Here is a 13,874-nt window from a genome sequence, read left to right as displayed (position 1 = left end):
AATCAATTCTTTATGAAACACTGGCAAAATCCCAACTAGGTACTTTTAAGCAAGTAGTCTAATTTGCGGATAATTGCTAGGAGATACAGTAGCCTGATGTGGTCCATATTAGGGTTCATCAACGACATAGCAGTCCTGGTGAGCTCTGTCTTTTTGCATTGATGATTTCTTAGTCTGACCACACACTGCCCTGATCGGTGTTAAATTAGTCCATGTTGCTAAGGAGAACTCAGAACATTTCATTTGAATGTGAAATTGAGCAGTTCCAAACATTTTACAAGATGGATGATAGATTAATAAAATTCTTTTTCAGTCTTGTGGTTAAAAGCATGATACACTTGCTTTCTTGGATGAAAGCTATATTATACCCTGGAGGGCCATCAGTTTTTAAAGTAAAAAATGCATACATTGAAATGCAACTCAACACTTGGGAGATTGATTTTTTTGTTTGTTTGTTTGTTTGTCCACGAGTATCTGAAGCTTATTTTCGTGGAAAAAACAAGACATCTCTTTTATTATGCATTTGGTTAAGATGAGCTGTGTTTGCTCTTGCGTATCAGATTAGACATAAATTTAAAACTTGTCATTACTTGCTGAATAATCCATTATACAATCAAGTGGGAAAATTAATTGTTTGTGACACATCCTAGCCATCAGCTTGGAAAATCATATTTTTAGAGGACACGTTAATATAGCCAAAGATCACTTTGGTTCCAAATATTAGAATTAATATTAGGGTTTTTTAATAATAGGGTTGTTTTTCAGTACTAGAGACTGAACGTAGGGTTCTGTTCATGCTAGGCAAGACCGCTAGCTCTGAGCTGCAGCTCCGTGTGCTGCGATTCCAGGACCGGAGGATACCTGTTAGTTGAATGGCTTTGTTCAGTTCGTCCTCGTCTCACCTATAATTACAAGTTGCTTTTATATTTTGCTCATTCGCATAAGAAGGAAGTGAATGCGGCTTCATTTTTCAATGTGAAGACACCCATTATACAACCCATTGGTCATAAGGCTTTTGGATTTCATGGGACATTAACAGTTTTATTTTTTTAAAAAGGGGGAAGAGTTGACATTGAGTTGCTTGCCAGATTTTAATCTTGCCAAGGCAAAACCTAGCATAATTTATCCATACATACACTTTCATGACAGAACTGACATTTTAACTTCAAAGGAAGGCCACTGTATGAGTTTTTAAAATAGAATAAATGGAGGTTTATGAAATACGGAAAAGGTTGCCATTATTTTTCATATCTGATCATAAGCCGTAAATTTACTTTTGAAAGATGAACACTTGATTTTGAATATCTGGAAGAGTCATTTATCTGGATAAGGATCATTCAAAACTGCCATCACATTGCTTCAAATAAACCAAGTCTCAAGCAAGTCACCGAAACACAGAACCAAACTCTGAAGGAGATATTAAAATTTTTTTCTTGGTAATGGGAGTTTGAAAAAAGGTAGGAACACAAGAATCTTATTTTTTATCATTAAGTTGTCATGCCTGTACCTCTGCAGAACACAAACAGCAATAGATGTGTTTCTCTCTCTCTCTATGCCAGAATTAAGTAGAAATGGCAAAGAGAAATGATACCCAGTGTCTAGAAATCAAGCTATGAAGGGCCAGACTGAAGAACAAAATGAATGTGGTCCATCAGCAGATAAGCCCCTCCCACTCCCTGGTTATCAGTTATCTCTGATGTAAATGGCCTGTATGGGATGAAGCCTTTAAGCTCCTTCTCATGCCTCACACCATCTAATTATATATCTAATTACCCAGCTGGTTTCAGAGGCTGGATGTACTACATGACTTTTTAAAAGTGGAATTCGGGAGAACAGAGAATAATGGTGTCCCTTCCATGTCAGTCACATACAACGGCCATGTTGTTAAGGGAGCTTCCTCCTCCCACTCTCACCACGTTCCTCTTTCTTTGCTATTTGTGCACTATGTGTATGCGTAGGAAATGTTACTTCTAAAGGAATCTGTTCCAAGATAGACGCTGGGGCACATGCCTTCTGTAATCCCATCACTTGGGAGGTAGGGACAGGTGAGAAGGAGTCAAGGCAATCCTCAGATATGAGGATTTTAAGTCCAGCCTGGGCTAAAGAAGACTTTGCTTTTTTGTTTGTTTTTCTTAAGTCATTGAGAGAAAATACTATATCGTGATGGTTACAAAATAACAAAATCCTGGTTATAAAAGAAGCAAAGAACTTAATACAAAGGGAAAGATTGAAATACATTGTTTTAGGGTGTGTACATGTTGCAGGTAGAGGTCAATCCCTCAGACATCACCCATCTTGTTTTTCCAGATGCTGTGTCCTTATGCTGGGACCTCAGCTCTCTGACTACACTTGGTTGGCTGGCCAGTGAGGTATCAGGATCTACGTGTTTGCTCCCTGATGTTGGGACCGCAGTGCAGACCACGCACAGCTGTTTACAGGACACCAGAGATTGAACTGAAGCCCCCAAGGGCACACAGCAAGCACTTTCTTGACCAACAGATTATCCCAATCCTGATAGAATTTCTCTTACTCAGCTCTAGTCAGCATCCCCATTGCCTTGGGATGTTATTGATGTGGTTAGGTGCTAGGAGGCTGGGTAGTTGGTTCCCATCAGTGAAATGAATGGTTTGCAAGTTTAGCTACTTTCTCAGTGTGCTTCCTCCATCAGTGATGCTGTCTCTGATGGCAGGAGGAGATAATTATGTTCAGACAAATAGTCCACATATGCTTCTTTTTTTCTACCGTTTATAATCTCTAATGAGTGGTTACAAATGCAATCTAAAAATTGAGTAACCTAGAAACATTTTCCTTAGCCTTATATCTTGCCTTGCTCTGGTCAAAATAATCAAACCATTCCCATGCCCTCTGCTGTTCAGTATTTCTCAGAGAGAGTCACACTTTAACTTTAAGACATCACAAGTATTTGCTAACAGTACATTCATTAAGTGCTTGGCTCAAAGGGAAATTCCCTGGAAATCAAACTAAAAAAGGGCTGAGTAAAGCCTTTTTAAAAAGGAAAACAGTATTAGAGTCCCTTCTTGATTTACCTGGGGGTTTTTATGATGCAATGCACAGACGCTTGGGAGACATCTCAGCAGTAGACCAGCCTGGTAGATAAGACTTAAGGTTTAAACATACAATACCAAAAGACACCTCAACTGATACTTTAGCAAGGCACACTGGCTCCTGCTTGTAATCCTACTACGAGATAGGACGAGTTTGCAGGGTTGCTGTAAATGAGAGGCCATCCTGGGCTTTATTAGGCGTTCCAGTATAGCCTGGGCTACAGAGTGACACCCCGTCTCACAAAGACCAAGTAGCCAAACAAACAAAACCAAAGTAAAAATGGTTGGGACATGGCATAACGTTATAGAAAAGTCCATTAAAGCTTAATTCATTAGCACTGTTATTTGGATGTATACAAATCCTGAACTTAATGACTGAAGAGATGGCTCAACAGTTGAGAGCACTCAACGCTGTGGCAGAGAACCCAAGCTCAGACTCCACGGCAGCTCACGACCATCTCTAACTCCAGTTCCAGAAGTTCCAATGCCTTTATTTGACCTCTGTATGCAGCAGGAATGTTTGTGTTACACATGCATACATACAGGCAAAAACATTCAGATACATAAAATAAATATTCTGAGTCTCTCTCTCTCCCTCTCCCCCTCTCTCTCCCTCTCTCTCTCATGTGTATGTGTGTGTTTAAACCCCAAGCTCTCTCTCTATAAATAATAATACTATAGGTGTAAAAGGTCTCTGTACCATGTGTGGAGGTATTGTGGGGTGCTACTTTAGTAGGTGGGTCTTTTATTCACTTTACCCCGTACGATGGGTGATGAGTAAGATGTTTTGTCTGAATCACTAATTTTATACTTGGGCTGCAGGCCTCCAAAGAGTACAGAATCATCTGTTTGGCTTTTAGGATAATAAAGAGAAGAGAAGGACAGAGTTGCTAGTCTTTAAAGTGCTAAGAAAACACTTCCAAGATTCCGATGAATTTCTGACCACATTAAAATACTCACTGGGTTAATTTATAACTAAGTCTTGGTTATCTCCTTTAGGTGGTAATTTTTTTTAGTTGATTTTCAAGTTTGCATTCCACAGTGAAGGCCAGCAGTGTCCGTGAACACGCTCAGTGCTCCATTGTACTTAAAGTACAAGGCTTATGAAGAAGAAATAGATCCTATGTGGAAAGCATGTTGTGTTCTGTTCTGATGCTTGGGTTGCTTTGTACATAAAATTTATCTCTGTGTATGTCACTGTCTGGGCCATCCACTCAGCTTAACTTTTTTTTATTGCCATTTTTCGTTTCTGTAACTTATTAGTTATATTGAAAATCTTTAGTCGGACCTACTGACTTAGGGAATTATAGAAAGACACTGCACTCTCAAGTGATGAGCTGTGAAGATAAATTAGACCTCACAGCATGCTATCATTGTGGTCTTCATCTTCAAAAATTGTTCTCTTCCACAAAAACACTACCTATCTGCTAGGAGAAGCATTTGACCTATGCTGCCAAATACCACAAATCAACTTTTAATAGTAACATCCTAACTTTGATTAAACTCTCCTCATACCTCTCAGTAAGGTGGTGTGACTGCTAGAGAAGTTTGTCACTCAGCAGGGGTCATGTCAAGATATTGAAGAAACAAAGTGGAATGATTTCTAGAAATCCATGAGGATGGGAGAAGGGACCCACTGCACACACATCCACTAATCATTACAAAGATGCTCTGATGATAATTATCATATACCAGGTGTTTTTACTGGAAGTCTTGGAACTTCCCTTAATAGTCTAGTCTTGAACAGCTAGACTACTGGCTGAAGTGGCTTCCCTTGGGCCAAATGGTTTTGGCTTAAGCAATGTGACTGTTTCCCATCTAGAAAAGGGAGGACCCTTTCGAAGGATCACTTGCACTTTCTCCCATGTTTCTGTTGTTCCTGCTTTGTGGTTGATGGTGTTCTAAAGGCTGTATTCAGTTAGGGAAAACCCAAGGTTTCTTAAATGACTGCTTTGAAAATTGGAGAATTGCCCTAGAGAGGAATTTTAAAACTACAGGCAAATGAATTTTTTTTTATAAGCACAAGGTCAAACCATTACTGTTGATACCCAAGAATGTGCCAAAAAAATCTCTCATTTATCTTAAAATTAAAATGGAAATACCAATGGGAATATGAAGATAAAATAAAACAAGATCAACTCAACATTTCTGGATTCCTAGATTTTTCCTTAGTTTTGTAGAACATTTTCACAAATAAGCGTGTTCTTCCCCTCGCCTTGTGTGCATACATTTAACTTTCTTTTTGTCTACAGTTCTCTTATTTCCATAATGTTCTTGAGTCTTTGTATTAAAGAAACATTATTCAGTGAAGTGAAGCCACAGAACATTTGATTTTCTACGTTCTCACCTTTCTGTGAAGCAAATGAGGTAGGCTCAGTAGACGCTGGTTAGGCTCTGACAGGATGAAAAATGCAATTCTAATGGACTCTTTGCTTGTTACTTTCACAAATGAGACCCTAATTCCTATGGACCCCATGAATGTCCGTTGTGACTAAGCAAGGACAAGGCCACTGGCTTCAGCAGGGTGTTATCTCATTTGCAACACATTTCAAACTTCAGAACGGATTTTCAAATTGGAAGTTGCGAGCTGAAGATTGGCAGCAGAAAAGGCTGATTCACCTTCCGGAACTTATCTTGCTCCAACTTCCAGGAGGAGCTTTTAAAGATGGAGGTTATCTAGGGCCGGTGAGATGGCTCGGTTGGTAAAGGCACTTTCTGAGAGGTCTAAGGACACGTGTTTGACACAAGGCAAAGTAGAGAACCTACTCCTTCCTGCAAGTGGTCTGAGCTCCACACAGGTGCCATGGCATGTACACCTGTACACACACACATAGCACAGATGTAACACACAGATACACGTGTGGACACACACTCACAACACATGTATACACAAGCACACACATAGCCACAAATAAAAGAAAAAAATGCAATAGATACTTTTCCAGAAAAGGTCACCCAAAAGGTGTTGTTATGCATCATAGAGAAAAATTACAATTCATAAGATCAGAACAAGGGCACCATGTATATCTTAGTTGCTTTTGGACTTACACTTACTTGAATGGGAACTTGCTACTGTGAGACTTCTCTATTTTCAACACAGGGCCTGCATGTTTATGATCCCTGAAAGAGTTATTGATATTTCTTCTCTCCAAACATTTCTTTGGTGGTAAGAATTCTCTAGTGGTTGGAGTCGTAACTGTAAGCTCATTCTTATTAGTTGGTAAGTTTAAGATAAATGAGAGATTAGTTGGTAAAATCAGGTAGGAAGTAGAGCCCTAGTAAGGTTCTAGGAAAATATATAGGAAAACATTGTATAATTTTGATAATGGTAGATTCATGATGAACTGGCTTTGACTTGGGACTGTATGTAGACTTTTTTGAATAACCAACAGTCTACATACTTAGAAAATTATGAAAATACCTCAGATGTCCCTTAAATGAGAGGAACTGTAGAAATGGCAGCCAATGGCTTTGATCTGCTACACATATTAAGGTTCTGCTTGGCTAGTGCTAACTTGTCCATGAAGAAAAAGCAGACGGGCCCTTATCATCATGGCAAAATCTGGGTTCTAATTGAACTTCACGACAGAGGTCTGGAGTGGTCCACTACAGGCCCCTCCACACTAACAGGAAAAGCGAGGCAGCGGGAAAGACGCAGTCTTAATAATATATTGTCACCTGCAAATACAAAGCAGGTAGAACCATAAAAGAAGCCCACACAAGACTTCCCAAGGGAGGAGGATGCTTGCCACAGTTTATCTCTGTTTTGATCCTGGGATGGGGCACTCACCCAATTACCACTAATTAGACATTCAGAAGTCATTGTTCTAACTTGTTGCTGCAGTAAAGAAGGGGCATGTGATCCCTCCCAATGTGCTTTCTAGAAATGTCAGCTGTTTGCAAGTGTCTCAGACATTCTGTGCACGGCAGTCTTGTTCCTGAGAGAAGAGGACGCTTCACGGCAAGTTTTTCCTTGCAAAACTGGTAGCAGTGGTGGGTGGAGGACAGGAGACACAGATTTTTTTTTTATAGTAGACCACCTGATAGAAAATGCTTTTGTTCCATGTATTGTCCTTGCAGATTTAGCACTGAGAAATGTAATTTCGATAAACTGGTGTAAAAGCCAACTAGTAGAAAGACTGGAAGTCCCCCTGGAGACAGCAGCCTGTCACTTCCTCCTAATGGCAGCAAAAGATAACTGTGGACAAATATAGTAGAGTCACGGCATTGCGATGCATTTTTCTCTCAGCAATGTACTGTTACCTTGTATCTTTCTGAAGAAAGGGATTACTTCCTCTGCTTCTAAAGTAAGGCACAAACCATAAAGCCAGGTAAGAAGGGGTTCACCTTTTATTTCACTTTGTTAATAAAAATACAGGCAAGAGGAAAGGGAGAGGGGTGAGACACAGTTGCTCTCTGTTGGATTTCTTTTAAGTTTCTGAGCTTTGTATTAAAAATATGGCCTCTGCTGTGCACTTTGCCCTCTTCATGACGTCATGAAGCTATCTACTTTAGCATATTGCCTTCCTGGGCACAACTGGTTTTCAGATTCTCCAAAACACCAAACACAGAGTCACGCAAGTGCTCTTACACAAAGGACTGTGCTCAAGCTAAATTGGGAGGAGTGGGGGACAAACACTCCTCTGCCCCCACTCTCCCCCCAAGCAGAAAGAATCTGGAGGATTTTCCCCTTTCAGGTAAAACTATCAGCAAGAACAGAAAGAAAATAAGCCAGCTTTGGCCCGCATTCACATGGCTGTTACTCATTCTCTGAGGAGTTGTGCATTAACCAGCCACATCTCTGACTCTGTTAGAATCACAGGGAGGAGTTTGCACCCCCACGCCGTCCCCCCACCCCATAATTAACCATCGGGAAAGCTCACAATTAGCATCCCCTTCCACACACAGAAGTACACCCCAGACACACTGTTAAAGGAAATATCTTTTCCGGTTCGTACTGTGTGACTTCAAAAAATGAAAGTGAAGAGACACAGACCGATAGAGCTTGTAGGACTATTATTTTTTTTTAAAGTGTCTTTATAGGAAAAAAAATGAGTGTGAGAGAGAAATGTGTGAATGTTCCACGTGATTGAACTTCTTGGTTCCTCAATGTTCCCAGTAATAGTGAAGTTAGGCAACCAGTCCCTTGCACACACCAAGACCCTCACGTAACTTCCCATAAAATATGGATTTTTATTGTAGCGGCGACATTCCTCAGTACCACATTGACCTCGCCAGCATCTCCCATCTCGAGATGGACCGTAACTCTTGGCAGGCGAATAACTACGCCAAGGAAGTGACCCTAGTTCTGCAGCACTACAGGACGCTGCAACAACCCACCTTCATTAAATTCCCCACGAACGCCTTGGGACTCTAGCATCTGACACCACATCAGACGCACCAGTCCTGCTGTCAGGGAGGAAGGCATTCTCCCTCAGATGTGTGTGTGTGTGTGTGTGTGTGTGTGTGTGTGTGTGTGTGTCGCCTTGGAAGAGCACCAGCGAGCTACGTCTTCCACATGACTTTTCCCTGGACAGTGTGCTCCATTTTCGAAGTCCAGTGTCGGACTTGCCTTGCAACCTAAGCATTTCTGCTCCCTAGAAGCCTCAAGGCATTGCTAGGAACATGCGGGCTAACAGTTTTCTTTAGCTCCTTCTCTCAGCCAAACCATCTCTGTAAGTTTTCCTTATTGGGAGCATTCCAGAGTTTTCCGACAACCTGAATTAATTTCTGCGTTACTCTCAAAGCCAAAAAAAAATCCGTAACTCAGCCCAAGCAGTCACCACACGGACCCTTGTCTTGTTGGGCAGGTGGAAATCAATCTCACTAGCGCCCTTGGTAATTGACCAGCCAACTTTGCAAAGCGAGAGCTTCACTGGCCGCCTCCGGCAGCCCCACGGAGAGGACGTCGGCAGGCAGCTTTCCCCGGTCCGCACCGTTCCCTGCCACCCCCTGCAGACCCCTAGGCGGCTCGGTCTTACCAGGCGGCGGAGGAGCGGCGCCCAGGCTCCCCGGGAAGCGGCGCCGGTCCTGGGCAGGGGCAGCAGCGCCACCAATGCAACCGGACCCGCGCGCCCGCCCGCACCCCAGCTCGCGGCTGAGCATCCCTCCCAACTCCGTGCACCGCACACACCCGGCGCGGAGGACCGCTCTCTTTCTCTGATTGGCTTCCATCAACGCTACGGAATTAAAATAATATACATGTATAAAGAGGAAAGAGAAGGAAAGGAAGAGAGGAAACGCACGCACAAGCTCCCGCATTGGCAACAGAGACCGAACCCACCTCTGTTTGCCTTCCGGCTCCTGGGGACACCCTGCCACTCGCCCAGGATGCTCCTGCCTCCGCCACGGTCGCCGGCTCTGTGCTTCTTGCTGCTGTGCCTGGAACTGCAGCTCTCGGGATGGGAAGGTTACGGCTCCAGAGAGCTGGCTCTTGTGGGCACACACTGATTTGCAAGTGAATGAAGTGGGAGGGAGCAAAGAGAGGAGGACTTTGTTACAGAGGCCCAGTGCCTGCCCCCGCCCGCCCCCTCCCCTTGACAGAATGACTCCCAGTGTTTGAAGTCCGGAGCAGTTCGCTCTCTGGAACACTCCCGCAGCCCCAGGCTTTCCCTTCCTCTTTTTTTCTTATATATTTTTAGGGGGGACGGCTTAAGACATACTGAGAACTTGTGTGACTCTATCTGATCTTTCTTTTTAAGCTATCAAAATGCACCGTGTTCAATTACCAGCAACGGTCGGATGTTCTTTTCTAATAGCCCAGGCAATTAAGATTCCTGGGGACACGACACGGTGCCGCGTGGCGCTGTGAGCCAGTTTGGGGGAGACAGAACGCACGACCTGCACTCGGATAAAATAACCCCGGTCTTCTGAGGTAACAATACCGACGGCTGTTCTGTATAACATGAACAGACGCGAGCAGACAGATTCATGAATGTCTGTCTTTGCTTCTCTCATTTCAAGAACACTTTTTTCCCCTTGTAGCTTCAGGAGCTCTGGCGCTGTTGCAGAGTGGGTAACCCCAGAGTGCTGTAGCATGAAGCCATACGCCCCGAGAGTGTAGAAGCAGTTCAAATCCAAATGCCCCAGGCCCGTCAATGTCTTCGTGGCTGATCCTTCTGTCTAAAAGAGCTGATACCAGGATACCCTGAACTAGCAGATTAGGGTGTATATTGATATTTAAGACGTATTTAATGTTTTGAGATCTTTCTGGGGAGTTACTGAAGCAAGATGACATCTATGTTAAACTCCTTGACACACATAGCTGTCTGGATGGGTGTCCTTAGACTTGACAAGAAGTGACTTCCATGAAGGGGCTAAGCTGCCGAAGTCTTAAATACGTCAAAGCATTGTTAAAGGAGAATCACGGTTTTTCTGCATAGGAGATGCAGACGCGTTGCATTCAGTCAAGCACTGTTGGGTTAAGAAAATTAAATCTAATTACCACAATGGTTTCACCCGGGGTCACTCACAGACCCAAGCCAGCTGTTTCTGCATGTTACCAGCTCGCAGCAAGATTTCCATGGCATGGTGCTCTAATGACATTCCAGCCACTTGGCTTCTGAGTGACTTAACTAGCTAGAGGTTGGTCTTCTTCCCAAGAGAGCTCTTACTAGAACATCCTTTGTGTCCCTAATAGAAGTTCAGGCATTTTAATGAAGCCCAAATCAAAGTATTTCTTCCAGGCAGCCGGTGCTTCAAAGAACTGTATGTGGAGCAGTCTTAGCACAGATGTTCTACACATGGGATGGTGGCAAGATTTGAAAAGGCATCCTTGAGATGAGGAGATAGCTTGCAGAAAGGAGGCTGAACGTGCTCTCTTCATGTGGACATTTGCACTGCAGTGGAGGAGGGATGGGGGAGTGGACAGTTGCTTCACATTCACTCATTCCTCAGGTTATAGACTGCATGATTTGAAAGATTACCTTGGTGTGTCTGTATAGTCCTTTACAGCTCACAAAGTATTCTTATAGACCATTTGATGGGATTCTTCTGCCAATATGATTTTTTTTTTTTTTTTTTGCCAAAAAAGGGCAGAGGAAATAGATTGATAGAGGCACAGTGAAGGTTAAGGACTGTGTCTGAGGTAATAAAACTAGGAAGGAACACGAGGTGAAACCCCCAGATGTGTATATGCCAATTGGGGTATCCACGAACTACATATGCAGATATAATTTACTGACATGCGTGATGATAAATTAATAAAGGAATGTGTGCGAGTATGTTAACAAAAACACATTTTGTAAGATTGCCTCTAGCAGACAGATGTATAAATTAACGGATTTTATGCTATATGAAGACTGATAGTGAAGTAGATTTTCTATCCATCGAACCAGTTAATAACTCACAAAGGAAATCTCTAAATTGTTTGTAATGTATTACCCTTCAAACTCCATTAAGCGACACATCAAAGGTGGTTAAACAACCTCATTTTATTAAGAGTGGACAATCAGCTCGCTCCAGAGCAGTTTCACGCGGCAGCAGTAAGTGACATGAAGGTGTCTGCAACCCCAGGATATTATTCTAAAAGACTTGATGTGATTCTCTGAGGCTCCCTACTGACATTTACCACAATGACTATTCATGTTCAATTATGATATCGATAAAAAATATCCAGGAGTATTTCACCTTCTTTCAGAGCTAGGGAACTGAGCATTGCTCCTTAGTGCTAAGTCCTGTCGTAAGTTGATCTCTGGCACACCGGAACCCCTTGGCAAGTCATAGAAGCTAGTCTGAGGGAGCTGAACAAAGGTGGCAGTCCTCATCAGCATAGTGTTTTTGTAACGAGAGTGAGATTCTGCAGGGCTTCTGGAAGGATCTAGAAGCAGGTGCTGAGAAGGCATGGGTATCTCGCTTTTAGATATTCTCTCCCTCACTTCTGCAGTTGCTTTGCCTCTCTTCACACCTGCTCCCCACCCCCACCCCACCCCACCCCCACCTATAAGTCCACAAGGCAAACAGCACCGCCCACGGAAGTTTGCCAGTTGGAAAGACTTGGCATGTTTCCCATTTCCCATTTTGTCTCCCCTCCCCATATAATTGCTTGAGAACAGTTTTGATTGGTCAGATTCCTCCAAGGGGTGGGCTAAGAAGCTGGGGCTGGGAAAGGAGTAGCTAGCACCCTCATAGAGCCATCCTGGCTATTCTAGGACCCAAGTGAATAGGCACACTTAGGGAGTGTCCTTGGATACAAAAGCTTGCATTTCCCGGTCCCTGTGTTTTCTTTAGTAGGTTGGTGACCTTGAAGTAGTTTATCAGTGCCAGGGCATAACATTATTTTATATACTGAGCTGATATTACATCCCATCTTATTTTAGTCGGTTCATAAAAAACAACAGCAAAATACCCAAACAAACAACAACAACAAAAAAAAAAAAAAAAAACAACAAAAAAAAAAAAAAAAAAAAAAAAAAAAACCAAACGGAAAAAACCCAAACCTCCTTCAGAGATGAGTGTGTGTGTGTGTATGTGTGTGTGTGTGTGTGTGTGTGTGTGTGTGTGTGTGTGTGTCCTTATGTGTCTGTAGCCAGAGGTGAATGTCTAGTATCTTCCTCTATTGCTCTCCACTTAGTTTTGACAGTAGCCCCTACTGAACGTGAAGCTCACGGTTTGGGTAGTCTGGCTGGCCAGGGATATCCCCAGATCTGCCTGTCTATGCCCCTCAGCATGGAGATTACTTGTATGCCTCAAGAGTCAGCTTTTACTCAGATTCTAAGAATCCGAACTCAGGTCCCTGTGCTTCTGCATCAAGTACTTTACCTGCTGACCTGACTGATCTCTTCAGCCCAGGATGTTAATTGTGATGAAGAACGATCCACTTTCTCTTAAGTCTGTCTTCAGATGACTAACAGGCTATGTCATCCTTGTAATGCGGATATGTGTCAACAAATAACCACAAGGGCTGAACAGATGGCGCAGTGGTTTCGAGGAGCACTGAGTACTCCCAGGGTCTTGCAGGTTTGATTCTCAGCGCCGCATGTGTTAGCTTACAACCGTCTGTAATTGTAGTTGCAGAGGAGAGCTGCCCCTTTGGTATAAAACGTATCCTAAATGTGCTACTGTTAGGAAAAGCATGTTTGCTTTGCTTGCGATGTCATCATTATGGTAGACACTACTGGGGAGAGTTCATTGAGGCCCACATATTCCTCTCCCACATCTGCTTTCTATGTTTGAGTGCACACACACTCACATGTGTCATTAAAAGCTGGGAACATGATTAAAGGGTGAGTGGGGACTTTAGTGACTTCTAAGTACTATCGCAGCAAAACAAAAGAGACAGGACCTCTCCATGGAATTCTCCCCCTCCCTTTTTTTTTTTTTTGGAAGCGCCATAGACATCTCAATAGGAGGTCAAACAGATTCACCCAAACCGCATGTGCTTCTATAGATCCCCAGCCCTGGGAGAGCTTCCAACACTGTAGCTAAAGTTAGATCCCGTTGCATTAAGATAGTTCCCTCTTGATCATTATATTTGACTCATTACTATCGGTAGATTACAGTAAGCCAGGAGACTTACAAAAGAGACAGCTGTAGAGCAGTAATGTCATTGACCTACACAAGATATTTTTAATATTAAGAACGTTTCAGGGTAGATAAAATGGATATATTTCTTGTTTGACTTCTTTTCTCTTCTTTTTACTTTTTATTCACTGCCCTGTTGTAGAATATGTATTTGCCTGTTTTTATATGCACAACCCAAGTTTGGCAGACCGGTAACCAAAATTGTGCTATTATAATGAAAGGATAGTCTTCTGTTTAGGACAGACTAGTGGGAAGAAATTTAACGTGACAGTATGTCCTCTTACTTTA

The 13,874-nt window shown here is 42.7% G+C and overlaps 1 protein-coding gene across 1 annotated transcript in view; it reads right to left on the bottom strand.

The window, feature by feature from the left end:
* Cdh6 (cadherin 6) overlaps positions 1 to 9,901 on the bottom strand; it is a 138,942-nt gene extending 129,041 nt beyond the window's left edge. Inside the window, exons 1-2 of the mRNA XM_032898755.1 lie at positions 9,794 to 9,901; positions 9,349 to 9,511 (exon numbers count right to left, since the gene is read on the bottom strand). The gene's annotated coding sequence lies outside the window, so the exon portion shown is untranslated. The remainder of the gene's footprint in view (positions 1 to 9,348; positions 9,512 to 9,793) is intronic.
* Between the last annotated feature and the right edge of the window lie 3,973 nt (positions 9,902 to 13,874).

This window comes from Rattus rattus, chromosome 3, assembly GCF_011064425.1.
Source record: "Rattus rattus isolate New Zealand chromosome 3, Rrattus_CSIRO_v1, whole genome shotgun sequence".
Taxonomy (NCBI): domain Eukaryota; kingdom Metazoa; phylum Chordata; class Mammalia; order Rodentia; family Muridae; genus Rattus; species Rattus rattus.
The sequence above is the reverse complement of the archived record's forward strand: the minus strand, read 5'-3'. Positions and strand labels throughout refer to the sequence as shown.